We start from the raw sequence: 14424 nt of genomic DNA on the forward strand, positions 1-14424 counted from the left end.
CTTACCTGGGGAGGTTTATGTACTTTGCAAACCCAGGCTGTCTCTGAGGTCTCAGCCTTCTCTCATCTCTGCTCTGCCCAATGAATCGCTACTTGCTCCTCTGCAGGTCACCTCTTGATAGTCTGAGAATGGACATCTCTCAAGCTATTATCCCTTCTCGGTGCATTCTCAATGGGGGAAGATGTTGTATCCACGGGGGTGAAAACTGGTTCATGAGGAGGTAAAAACATCTTACTCATCTTACTCTTTTAACTCTTATAAAGCACAGAAATGCATATAGCACATAAACAGATATCCAGTCTATCTGTGGTATTAAAATTTCATGAGAAGAGAGGCAATTAGGGAAAAAAAAAGGGAAAAATCTCTTAACTTTCCATAGCCCAGTTGAGACTAACCTGTAGGTGCTGACCAGATTTACTTTACTAAAGACTGTGGAGGTTACAGAAGATGAACATCCTGGGAAACCTAGTTCCTTTCAGGACACATCTTTCCTTAGGGCCCCTCATGAGGCATCGCTCTGCCTACTTCCTGGTTGACTTTCTTCTCATCGATGTTAAAACCCTCTCTCCAGAAGAGTTCAGGACACGTCTGTGATTTGGATTTTACATTTCCCCTCCCCAGTTTAATTCTCTGTCCTGGGGCTGCCAGTTTCCAGGGAGACTGACCGTGGAAATTTCCACTCCCTCCAGGGTACTCACTATCCATAATGGGTCACCTTGCCTCACGGCCTCCAGGAGGAATATCTTGTTGGAATATCCTAGTCTGATGAAGTACAGTTTTCAAGTCTGTGATATCTGACCTCAAATCGCTCTAAAATTGTAACAGTCAACAATTTAATCTGCATTGAGACCCAACCCACAGCCTTTCAGTGCCCCTTCTGTGATACGAGGTCATACTGCCAAGTCTTCCCAGTCATCTCTGAGATTATTGTGCCCAAACTCTAGTATCTGTATTTAGAAAAAGATGAAGAAATTCTTTAACTTTTTTGCCAAGTGGAGTTAGATAATCTTGAAATATCTATCATTACTTTGTCTTCCTTTAAATTCCACCAGGAGAGGGACCCAGCTGAGGTGTCAGTTGTTGGGTAGCTGATACACCGGTTTTACAGTATTTCAGATCAAAGTGTGTACTGTTGGTGAGAAGTTTGCAGTAGGTTAACCAACTCATCCCTGTTTGCCTGGGACTTTCTTGATCTTAGCACCAAAAGTCCGGAGCCTCAGGAAACCACTCAGTCTTAGGCCAACTAGTTTCCAGCGTATCTCAGGGACTACTTGGAGACCATTTAAGCAGAGGTGACGTTAACATCAGCAGGTATCATCATGGTTTCCAGTGGAGCAGTGCTGAGTCTGTTTTGTGAATGCTACATTCTTCCTTAGCCTATTTCTCACTGTAAAAAGCAAAGCTATACAGCACTATTGCTTTTCCATATATAACAAGTTAAACATTTGATCTTGTAATCAATATGTGAACACACATATCTTTCAGAAACAAGACGTTTAGATGGTCATTCTGTAGCAGGCCTCTAATAGGAGGTGCTATTATTTTTGACAGCTGGAAGTGGTGAATCATTCTATTTGGTAATCACCGTTTGCTGGTGTCATGAAAAAAACATTTTAAATATCGCATGATACAGCTTAGCCCTCTGCTCCTCCTTGTCAACGCCACTGCTGTGTCTCCTGAGAGACCCAATATGTTAGGGCATGTCCATTGAAAATTGAAGCTGTATAATCTATTGCAATGCAAAATAGAAATCAGCTTCATGCTGTGGGTAGCATTGAAACAGGCTTGTTACATTTACAAAGATTGTTCTGATAAGAGCAGCCCCAGTTGGCCAACATATGGGCACTGATGAGGCTGTGTCTCTCATTTAATTTATAGTTGGAGCTTCCACCTTTGAGGTTTAACTAGCTTTTCAGTGGTACATTTTGCACCTGTTCAGTGTTACTAATCCCAGAGACTATTTTCCTCTTTATCCTGTGGAATTATCCAGAGAGGCCAATTAAGGGAGGAAAAAAAAGCAATTCAGGGAAGTAGAAATGCTGTATCCCAGAGCTTACGAGATGGAGCACATGAGGGAAAATGAATTCATGTTTGAATTTGCTACTGTAATTAAAAAAATAATGTCCCATATATATCAATTGGCACATACTGCAGGAAGCATCTAATGAGGTTTTAAAACTTCTATTAATTCCTAATATATAATTTATGTATTTGTGAAGTTCCCACTGTATAGATCAATGACAACAGGCAACTTTCTTATCTTCTTTCCTTCCCAGAAAGAATAGAGGTCACTATCACATAAGCTTCCATATCATATGGAGGAAAGTAGAAGATGCCCTCATTTCTCTTTTACAAATGGAAAGACCGTCACACAAAGACATTGTGGCATCTCCAGCAACCTTGTAATTTGCCAGCATGCCTGAAATATGATCTTACATCCCTGTGTGCTGTCTTGCAGGAAAATGGCCCCCTTCTTTTCTCTTTATTTTGTTTTGTTCAGGAATACATAGTTTATTAAGTTTTTAAAAGATTTATTTTCTGGTAGTTTTTTACAATAATATTTAAGCACAGCCAGGAAGGACACCAAAACGTCAGGGACTAGAAGTTCTAAATAGGAAAGAGATTGAATTTAAATATATAAATTGGAGTAAGGGGAGTATTTCCTCATTCCAAAGTTTCAGTTATAATAGTTTTTCCTTTTGCTATGTCAAGAGTAGTGTGACCTTTTATAGCTACCATTGTTTTGAAGTGCTTAAAAGGTAGTCACCCTGTCTATGCCTTGTTTCCATTGTAGTAGCCAATTTTGGTGCTATGGAATTAAATCTGTTCAATTATGGAAGATCTTATGTAATTTTTCTACTTATATTAGAAAGATTTACTAGTGCCCTAATTGCTTAATGTGACTGCTGAGATTTCATTAAGAAAAAATTATAGTGGATTATTGTAATATTTAATTATGGGCAAGAGACTTGGCTACATCACACGGAGTTCTGACCAAATATATAGGCTGAACCATATGATTCAGTTTCATTCAGTTCAATCTCATAATTTCAGATCCTAAAATAATTGTGGCTATGCTATTTCAATAATCCAATCCTGATGTCGATTTCCCCTATTCATAGAGAGCTCAGTCAGCAAATTAAGCTCTGCACTCAGAATTTTAGGCTAATGGAGAGTTGGGAAAACTAAGCAAGTTTTAAAGATATCCAAACTTTTTGTTTGACGTTTTGATATATGCCTATTATTTGTCTCTTTGGCTGTTTCTTTGGCTAAAACAAGCATTTGAAGTATGGGCAAAGGAATATTCTTTAAAAACAAATTTTAGAATAAAATGAGTTTTATTTTGAGACTTTTATAATATTTTCCTTAAGATTCCATGGAAACACCTTAATATATTGGGAAGCCTGGATTGGTGATTGCTGGTTCATCTTTCAACTTCAGAGTTGATTATTTAAACTCTGCCTATTCCTGAAAGAATGAGTTTGCTCACAAAAATGCATACAATACAAAAGGATAAGTTAGTAAACTAAGGAGATAGAAAAATAAGAGACATTAATTAAAAAAAAAAAAAACCTAAAGAATTGTCAGGAAAATAGGACTCATGGATTCTACCATTAGCTCGTTCATCTCTGGACCAGTGCTTCTCCACATTGTCTGTATGTTCAGATCAATTGGGAAGCTTTTAAAAAACACTAATGTCAGCACCCTACCTCAGACCAGTTATGTAAGAATTTTGAGGGTGGGGCCTGGGCACTGCTATTTTCAGAAATTTATGTAGGTTATTCTAATATGCAACCAAAATTACGAACCACTGCCCTATGCCCAAAACAAGCACCCCACCCCCACCCTGCGTTCTCTCCTTTTAAATCTAAAGAAAATTATGAGACTTTCACAGCAACCCATTCTTTTATCTCACTATAGCATCTCATTTTATCTTCATAGCAATCCTGTACAATAAGAACTAGTTTTATCTCCATTATTACAGATGAGATCAGACCAGTGAGCTTGGTAAGGTCACTCAACAAGGATACGGGGAACCCGGATTCAGCCTTAGGCTGACATCACAAAAGTCTATTTCCTTAACTTAATTCCTATATCCCTATCCTAGACTCTTTATTCTCTGCCGCTATTAATAAAAAATAAATGCTAATATACCAAAAGGTAGAAATGCTGTCAGCAAAGGACTGATTCTGTTACTTTTCCTTCCTTGGCAATATGAAAAACTCTGATAAAAAGGACTGAGCAAATTCAGTCACCAAGTGCACAGCACTCATTTCCAGAGATAACTGGTAAGAAGAATCTCCACTCTGACCCAGTCTGCTCTCCCAGGGTATCTCTGCACATTTATTCCTTTTCCTTCCTACAACTGCACATTTTTCTCTACAAATGACTACTTGTCATTTATATTCATTGTGCTCTGATAAAGGGCTGTCATAGCTTGAAAGTAACCTTCAAAGAAACGTCCAAAATCAAACGCTTATAGATCTCTGTCTCCCTGCTCCTTATCTTAAAATGAATATTTGAGAAGGAAATCCTTTCACCACATATTAGTTGGGAAGGAAAATGGATTGCATCTTCCATATGCGAGGCAGTATTTTTGATGAACTCGGAGATAGTCTGGTACTTTATGCACCTGTCACTTTGTTCAGTCAAAGTAGATTTGTTTCCTGACAACTTATTCAGCGGTATCAAGAGGCCAGTAAGAAGTTGAGCTAAATAGGGTAAGAAATTCCTCAATGGTACTTGTATTGAGAAGTGGCTTCTTCATAAACCCACTTCATAGTAGAGACTTCAGGAGTAAAGAGGCCCTAAACCTCTGCTGGTGCCCACTACTGTGTTCTCGATAAGGTGCATTTTAGAAAATCTCTATAAGAGACAAAGACTGGATATGTATGTTCATTCTGATACATTCTGTATAATTATAGAAACATTAGTGGCTTTGTAACTGAGCAGGATCCTGTGGGGCTGTCAGCCGCGGGAGGCTGGAGAGGGATCCGAGAAGGTGAGCTGCCCAACTGGAAGAAGGCGCGGGGAGCCGACATAGAACAAAACATCACTTTTTTGCAGTAGGAGCAGTTGGCGCGTGCACTCAGGTGTGCACACTTGTGCTTTTATTATGCCCGCGCATGCGTATTGTTCATGATGCGGACTCATGCTACTAGCGCATGCGTACATTTACTTCTTACCTCATACAAATGCAAGTTACTGTGAACTTTGACCTGGGTCCCACGACCTACTCACTTAAGACTGCTGGCAGAGGCCTTTCTAGTTCAGACCCCTCTCCCATATCCTCTGCTGTAGCTCCTCTCTGAAGTATCCAGATAATAGTATCTCATGTATATTTCCTGAGTTTTTCAGATGCTAAAAACCACCACCAAAGAGAAGAAATTAAGTTCTTGATGATCACGAGCACATAGCCCCCAGACCTTATGGTGCCTAAGGATTGATCACCATCAACCAGTCAGAGAATTGTGCACAGCTGATCACGTACCCTGGGATGCCCCTCCCTTAGCGAGCCTTTAAAAATGCTCAGCTGAAGCTCTTCAAGGAGTTTGGCTTTTTCATGGTGTAAGCCGCTGTTCTCCTTCCTCGGCCCAGAAATAAATCTTTCTCTGCTCCAAACTCAGATGTTTAGGTATTTTTTGGCTGATCTTGCCTCAGGCACACGAACTTGCCTTGGGTAACAGTTTTGGTCTGTGCTGGTGGCAGGGCCATCTGGCCAGAGGCAGCCCCTTCCATGGATCCCAGCAACTGCTGGAGCTCACTTTGCTCCAGGGAACCGGGAGGGACTCTCCCCTTCAGCAGCCAGCCTATCCCACTGCCTGAGACTGTTTGGAGCCAAGAAATGTCCGAAGCTACAGTCCACATTCAGTGTCACCTGGAGGTGAGTCGCTTCAGCTTGCACAGGCTGAGAACTGGCTTCACTCCATCTGGGCTCATTCCCTTGGAAGTGAGCAGCTCTGGGCTCATTGGGAGCCATTCTGGGTCTGTTCTCTTTCAAGAGCTGGGCCCATCTGTTCAGAAGCTTCCATCTGGAAGCAGAAGTGGAATTTTGGGGCTACACCTCATCTGAGTTTTGGTTTGTGGGAGATGTTTGTTGTTTGTATATGTGTGTGTATCATTATTTGCACTGGCTGGCTGAGACATCTTTGGGAGTAATGGGGCTGCATCGTGACTGCAGCGGGGGGATCCTTCCCTATCACATTGGCTTCACCTGTGTTGAGGCTTAGTTAGGATTTTCCCTTTAGGACTAGCCTTGTTCATTCCTTCAGCTTCATCTCTGATGGGGCACTGGTTGGGGTTCTCCCCCTTTGGACTGATGGTGCACTGGTTGGGAATCCCCCTTTTTGGGGAGCTAGGAAACTATGAATCTGAGAGACCCTTTTGATTTGTTGTTTGCTCGACATTGGATAACGTCAGCCATGAATAATTAAGCATGGATGATCAGAGTTCTGTTCCATCTTATAGTCCCCCTAGGGTGAAACTGGGAGATCTTCAGCTATGCTCCCATAAATGAAAGAAAATACTTTTTATTGTTGCACTGTGTAGGCTCATTACTCCCTGCAATCTTGAGAACAATGACCCCTAATGGCTCTATTATATCAAAGTGGGTCTTTTGCAATTGCTTTGGCTTTTATCATGGGTGTGTGTGTATCTCAGTACCAGAGTCCAAATTCTGTTCTCTCTTCCTGGTTTTACTGAAAGTGAGGTATGAGAATGCGAGTGAATGTTATTATTTTAAATATATATATATTTAAATATACATATATATTATATATATAATATATAAAATATATATAAAATTATCAGTTGCCTATTACAGTTATTTCTTTAAACTGAAGTGGATATTTGGGAACCGGGAAAAAAAATCCCTAAAATAACCAAGATGACTGAGTTTTGTCAAAGCAGTTAGAGGAGGAATCTGCATGTATCTTCCTGTGCCTTTGAGATGTAGATGATCTGCATGGGCTCTCAAGGAAAGAGTGATTTTTTTTAAATTCAAACCGAAAAACTGTGGGATCTCTGGTTCTGTCTTTATGTTAAAAATTGACTTGTGAAATGAGCTCTATTTAATTAAAAGTAAGTGCTTACAAATTAAATACTAAGTAGTAAAAGAAGCGAGATGAAACAAACTTTAGATTCCTATGATCTAAGAAACATTTAATATTGAATTGATAATCTGATACTAAAGCTAGCTTAAGCCTGGTATAATCAATACAGACATGTCTTTTTTTGTACCTAGATTTACTGAAGGTCACTAAGTTCATGCTTCTATGCAGAGTTTATCAACAGAAAGAAAATAATTGGTATGAGGCAATTTTTATAAGTGAATTAAATGCAAGTGGGTGAGATGAGAGCTTTAGGGTGAACTCTTTTTAGAAATAAATGTTTTAGGAATATTTAAAAAATGTCTCCCCAGGTATTTGAAATTTTAGAGTTGTGTTAAATTTAAGTTAAATGATGAAAGTTTATTGAATAGTTGAATATCTAGGTTATTCCCAAACAAAGTAAGATACTGAGACATTTACTAGAAATTAAGATTTTTAAGAATTGAGGTTTTTAATTTAAAGATGTAATTGAAGCTACTAAAAATGGGGAAACATTTCAGTATACAGTAGGAAAGTAGGATATATGTTCTGAGCAAAAAAGGTATGAGAAATGGAATTGCATTTTGTTAAGGGAACAGACAGTGATTTGGTCCTACGGCTGGTTGTTTCTAGATGGGGGTAAAAATAAGGGACAAACTAATATGGATGTGGAAAGTTTATAAAAATGGAGCCTTTGAAGGAGTTCTGTGCATGGTTGGGCTGAGATTAAATCAGACTTAATTAGGTAAATGGGTTTTGTTGTTAAAAGTAGGCTGGTGCAGGATTAGATTTCGTTCCTCTATTAAGAGAACAAATTTACTTAGAATGCTTCTGATAACAGATTGTGTGAAACTTTTTGATATTTTTAACAAACTTCCTGTCAAATTCTAACTAAAGTTCTTTTGACCTCATCTGACTTTGGGATGCTTCAGAGGGCGCCTGAGGCATCTCAGAAAAATACTACACTAACTGGGATTGTTTGGTATGTTTAATTGCACGGGAAGCACTGTCAAATGAGTGATAAGCCTCTTCGGATTATATGGTATGGATGAATGTTGCTGATGGGGACATTCTAGAAATTGTGTGGGGTTTCTGAGGTTTGGATATGTCCTGGTATAATGCTATTGGTCAGTGGTTCTGGTTGTTATCTTGGAATGTTGTATGTCACAGCAACTTGATTAAGCTTCTTTGTCAAAAACATTGTAATCTGATCTTTTACCTTTCCCCATTTGGGTCTTTTGTCATTCTTGGACAGTTAAGCTGTTGCTTTGCAAAACTGCTTCCTCAATAAGATTTGTTTAAAAACAAAAAAAAAGGACTTTTTGACAAGTACAGGTTTCTTTTGGATCATACTGCTAAGCTGGGTAGGATATTAAAAAGTCTAATGAAAAACTGATTGCATAAAGTTGTTAGTAAAAGGGATTGATTGCATAGGATTAAGTGAATTGATGAATATGGTTATAATTTTTTGGTTGTCTGAAATGTTACTGGCTTTTAATCTATGCTTTCTAAATGAACTGTTTACCAAATGTTTGTTGCCCTATTAATATTGCCCCCAATGTTTAGGATAGAAAGAGAATTCTCTAATGGATTTGTCACAAAGTTTGACTACTCATGGTACATAACAATGCTTGCTTTAAGTCTATTGCTAAAAGCGCATCTTGTGGAACAATTGGGTATAAGTGATCAAATGTATAGCCTGTAAAGTGTTTCCTCATTAACATACCTCTGAGCCTGTTCACAATATCTGATTAGTTCCCCCCACTCCCACCCAAGTGGATAACTAGGCAAATACAAAGGAAGCCTAGCATTGAGGGACATGATCAAAACCTGGGTCAGTAGCTACCACTCTAGCATCAGTAGCATCAAGGGACAGACACTTTGATAATCAGTGCTGTCTGTTGAAAGATTTGTAATCAAAAGGGGAAATTATGGAAAAATCTGCACCTGTTGAAATATGGGAAAGTCATTCTGGCTTATGGATGGTTTGACTTAAACTTTACTGACCAAAGCAGCCTGTTTTACGTTCTTTTGGACATCCATTGTACATCTGTGTTGGCCTTGAGTTGGGGAATGCATTTGAAAATCAAAATGGAGTACCTGTGGTTCAGATGTGAAAGGTAAAACTAGGTGGCCATTGTGGATGTGATTTCAGACATACTCCTGTACTGTTGAGAACTCTAATTTTCTGAGCTGTGTCGGATTCAGGATGCAACCAGCCATTTTCAAAGCAGTGTCTCCTGGCAGATGGCAGCTACAACTTTATGACCTCAAGATCTTCTCTTGTAAATAGTAAATTTTTAGACAATAAAATTGCTTTAGATCAGATCTTAGCAGAAAAAAAGGAGTTGTGCAGTGGCCAATAGCTCTTGTTGTATACGTTAATAGCACATCAAAAGTTAAATCCTGCTCGGGTAAAAGTAGACAATTGGCTACCTGGCTGCAAGTCTCCCCCCAGAATGCCAGGTCTAGACTGGTTTTCAGCCTTACTCTGCTGAATTCCTCAGGGAATGAAATCTTAATCATACAAGACTCAGATCCAGGACTTGGAACTCCAGGGAATATTTCTAATTTGGTATCCATTCCCCAAATCAGTATAGGGCTACACCCGTTTCAGCAGGAATTAGCCCGAGTGGTCATTGTCCCACTCCCTGAAAGATTTGGGGAGGGGTGAAACAGGATTGGAGATTGAAACCGAGTTCCTCTACCGAGTTTGATTAACCCCCATCCAAAATCCTGTTCCCCTTCTTGCCCAGCCTCTGTTCTCAAGGTGAAGGAGTGCCAAAGAAAAGGGGGGAATTGTAACTGAGCAGGACCCTGTGGGGCCTTCCCAGGACAGACCCCTCCCCCATATTCTCTGCTGTAGCTCCTCTGAAGTACTCAGGTAACAGTATCTCATGCATATTTCCTGAGTTGTTCAGATGCTAAAAACCACCACCAAACAGAAGAAATCAACTACTGGGTGATCATGAACACGGAGCCCCCAGGCATTCTAGCACCTGAAGAGCGATCACCACCAACCAGCCAGAGCTGGGCACAGCTGATCACGTGCCCTGGGACGCCCGCCCTCGGCTGATCCTTAAAAATGCTCAGCTGAAGCCCTTAGGAGAGTCTGGGGGCTTCTGGGGCATGGGCCACCATTCTCTTTGCTCGGCCCAGCAATAAACCTTTCTCTGCTCCAAACTCCAATAGTGCGGTATTTTTTGGCCTCTGCGTCAGGCACATGTGACAGCTTCAACTCTCCATTCTAGGTAGATTTAGGGCCAGTTTTATTTTCCACTATATGTTCTCCGAGATTCACATTTTTTCTAAAGTGGATAGTTATGACTTGTAACAATAATTTATAAACAAAATAAAGAGGCAGAGAAATAGCCTTATAGGACATCTGAAAATACACAGAAAACTAGAACAATATCATTGAATGTTAAAGGCCAATTTAATGGTACAAAACATTTTGTTAACTATAGACAGTGCCTCTGGGAGTCTTGGAATTGGGGAGGGAACCACTATACAGGCACTCAGTCTGTCACGGAGGAAACTCCTGGACAAGTCAGTGCCAGGGCAGAGCCGGTTCTGAGTTCTTCAAGAAGCTGAGCATACTGTACAGAAACTGTACTTCAATAAAAAATAAAGTAAAAATTTAAAAAAGAAACTGAAGATAACTGAACACACAGCACTGGGCCCCTTTATCTAGGATCACACTTGTAGGGAGAAGGAGGTACCTGAGAGGAATTCAGTGAGGCTGGCCTTGTAGCTCTGCCGGGCACAGAAGGTGTGGAGGGAGGTTAGGGATTCTGCTGTTCCCCACCTCTCCACTGCCAAGCCCAGAAATTTCATTGTCAGAATAATAATGAAATATCTTTATCATTAGTTTGTTTTTCTCCTGAGTAGAGAAAAGAGACTCTTGGGGACCAGATTTGGAACCTAGGCCTGAGAGGCACTGATGGGTAAGCACCGCTGTCTGCGGGGTGTAGGGGACCTGCTGACGAGCTGGTCTGCTTGTGCTCTGGGTCCCCACGGGGCGTTCGCACCCATCTCTGCTGATGGAGGGGCAGTGCAGCGGCAGCTTCTGACAAGCAGCTTGGTTGTTTTGTTATAAGGAGTTTCATTTTCCAAGGATAAATTATGAAGACTTTTTTCCTCTCTCTTTTTGTTATTTTAAAATAGGGCTGTCTTATCTGAAAATGTGTTAATTAAGTTATCGTGCGTTGCCTCGTTGCTAGTCCTACACGTTTGATACAGGCCAATTATTCTTTAGGAGACAGCTTCCCATACTTGGAACAGCGGCTGGAGTAATTTGCCCAAGAGAGCAGTCCAGAAGGGTCGGGCAGGAGGGCTTGGCAAAAGAAAGAGTAAAGGAATGATCAGATTGGGCTCAAATGTAGGCAGGATTCCTACAGTGGCCCTTGGTTGGGTCCACTTCTCTTTCTGGTTTGCCTCCAAATCAGACTTGTTATCTACCCACTGACCTGATTCCCCATGACGCTCTCCAGCTGGACCTCCTACCAGATCTCTTTGCTGGTTGAGTGTTGGCCTTCTCCAGCCAGAAAAATACTACCTCTACCTCAGTACGCTGCAGTGTGGTGCTTTGGGAGTGGAAGGAAGCAACAGCTCTAGGTCCTACCCTGAGTCAGTCGGAAATTCAACTCAAATAATCATTTAGAAGGCATCTCCTGTCTTCAGTGGCCCTAGGATAGTACAGAAAGAGGTACAAAGATTAAAATATAGTCTCTGCCCTTGGGTAGTTGGAGATCTGTCTTGGGGACAAAGCAATTGTACTTAAGAACAATAGTAAACACAGCAGGAGAGATGCAACACTGTGTTATGAAAGGGGGATATTCAGAGAGTTTCCACTGCCGCCCTCCCTCCCTCCACCCCACGAGAGCCTAACAAGGTGAGATGTTAGGGCTGCATGCTCCATGCCCCAGTGGCTCCTGCCGCCCTGGCACACTCTGTCTGCCAGCCATGATTTTGGAGAAGAGATGTGCAGTGGTGTGAATCTGAAAGCGCTGACTGGTCATATGAGGTGTTGCCAGAGAGTCACAATGAGGGTTGGAAGAAAATTCTAGTTGGAAAGAAAAGTGCCACAGTCCAGAGACATAGAATCCCTGCCCAATTTCTTGTGCTCATTCACTCCCAAAATCCAACCAGGGATTTTGAGGAGGGATTTCCACGCAGGTCTGTGAAAATAGGACTGACCTGGTAAAAAGAGCTTAGTTAGTCTCCTGCCTCTGAGGTTCTCAGGAACCCTCATCTGCTTGCTTCCTTCCCTTATTCCCATTCTCTCATTCCTAACCTTTCCACTGCCCTCTGTGTCCCGTGTCCCCTTTCCCTTGCCCTGACCCCTCCACGCCATCCCTATCCATGCAGACTCTGGAGGAGAGGCACAGGTGCCAAGCCCACCTGAGCTTCCCCACACAGCTAAGTGCTTTAAACTCAGTTTTGTGTATGGCTCTCCTGACTCTGAGTATTCGTCTCTTTTCTGTGCCTGGCATTACAGAAACTCTGAGAGCTGATGTGGCTTCAGCATGACATGAGTGGGAGTCAAAATCGTCCATTTTCCACTTTTTTATTTTGCCTCTGTGAAACTTTTCCTCTCCCCATTGCTTCCCCTCTGCCCCTCAAAAGCTGCATCCAGTTCATATGCATCTTCCGCTCTCTCCTCTTCAACTCCCCCAGGTGGAACTTTGCACAATGTCTTGGCTCCTCGTGTGTGAGGTCTGACGATCCAGTGCATGGCTTGTTTGTATAATAAAGGGCTGGTAAAATGTCTTTTTACTTCCACCTTCTCCTCTGGATTGTTCAGTTTTGGCTTTCCTATCTTCCCTCGTAGCTTAGTAAGATTTCCTTCCAGTCGTGTCTTCAAACGACTTGACAACAGCCCTGCTGTCTTCTAAGAAGCTAACATCACTTTGGCTGCTTGAGAAAAATATGTCTGTTTTTCCATCTCATTAAGGAACACCTGCAGTCTCTCTCAAAACACATGAAAGGGATGTATGGAGGGCCTCCCAGAATCTGAAAGTCCCATTGAAATTAAAGCCCATTGGTGGTTATGTGTGTGTGACATCAAAAAGTTACCCATGCATTTAAAAAATGTACTATTTTGTCTTGGATGTGGGTGGGATAGGATGTAAAAAGCAAATGAACTTGCTTCTTCGTTTATCATAGGGATCAAAGAAAAGAACTGGAGAGAAGAGAAAAGACAGCTCTGACTCTTTTCATCAGGTTATTTCTGAAATGGCAAAATGATGATCCTTCAGAATTTTCAGAGCTCTCCTTTTGTGGCTACCAGTCCACAGCTCTCAGGGGTGACTTGCCCAGGAAAGGATCCCTTTTAGTCTGTCTGGCTACTCAGCTGAGGCAGACATAGCCACAAGGTGTCACTATTGCTAAAATAGACCTCCACCTACAGAGTCCACTGTGATGATGCATCTGTAACTTAGCTTTCATGTTGTTTTCAACTAGGGCTTGTGGCATAGGCACTTTCTGATTGGCAATATTAGTTGCCACCTTCACTTCAAATACACTGTGACCACAAGTGAGGCTCGGATTTCTAATCTGGAAAGTGGATACAAGAAAACAATTCCTGTTTTTCAGGATTAGTTGTCAGGATAGTTGTCAGCTTTAAATGAGAAAACCTCGATATGGTTGAGTTTCACACACAGCATTGAGTAAATTCACAACAAAGGCTTGCTCCCTTAACTTGGAAAGTGAGGAATGGGGTTGGGAGGTGGGAGTGGCCGAGAGAGGGGTAAATATTTGTACCTTCCTGCCTGCCTTTCTTTCTTCCCTCCTTTTGATTTTTAGAGCTGCAAAAATGTCATCTAATACAGAGTTCTAATACAGGGAATATTTACGTGACAAAAATGGTCAAGCGCCACAAATTGTTTCCCCCCCCACAGGATAGGTTTACCAGCATACCACTGTTAGAACCCGGGTGTCCAGACGCCCAGCCCCACATTTCAATGACTTTCAGTGTTTAAGGTACTTAGAAGCCAATATTTTAGCAGAGGAATGACAAAAAATGCAGAATATTAGTGCCATTAAAAGTGCATTCAGATATGTGTGTGTGTGTGTGTATGTATCTGCCTATTAGTGATGTCATTGAGGGGAAGCAGAATATGTCCCTCATCAGTTAGGAAGTATTTCAGTTTCCATCTGGGTTCTAACCTGCCAGGCCACAGGCAATCACATTTCAAGACAGTAAGATTGTTAACTGGCCAGTATCTCTGCTAGCCTAAATCTGATTATTGGAATAGCTTTAGGAACCAGAACAAATTCAGGGCCTCCATCTACTCCACTGTGGGCACAAGATGGCTTATGTTATAGATTTATG

The 14424-nt window shown here is 41.4% G+C and overlaps 1 long non-coding RNA gene across 3 annotated transcripts in view; it reads left to right on the forward strand.

The window, feature by feature from the left end:
- The window catches only part of LOC106728889, a 488051-nt gene that overhangs the window by 401591 nt on the left and 72036 nt on the right, over positions 1-14424 (forward strand). Inside the window, exon 17 of one of the 3 annotated variants that reach the window (XR_004321543.1) lies at positions 107-220. The exons of the other annotated variants lie outside the window; for them this stretch is intronic. This is a non-coding gene — a long non-coding RNA (uncharacterized LOC106728889). The remainder of the gene's footprint in view (positions 1-106; positions 221-14424) is intronic. 3 annotated transcript variants of the gene reach the window in all.

Source organism: Camelus ferus, chromosome 7 (assembly GCF_009834535.1).
Source record: "Camelus ferus isolate YT-003-E chromosome 7, BCGSAC_Cfer_1.0, whole genome shotgun sequence".
NCBI lineage: Eukaryota > Metazoa > Chordata > Mammalia > Artiodactyla > Camelidae > Camelus > Camelus ferus.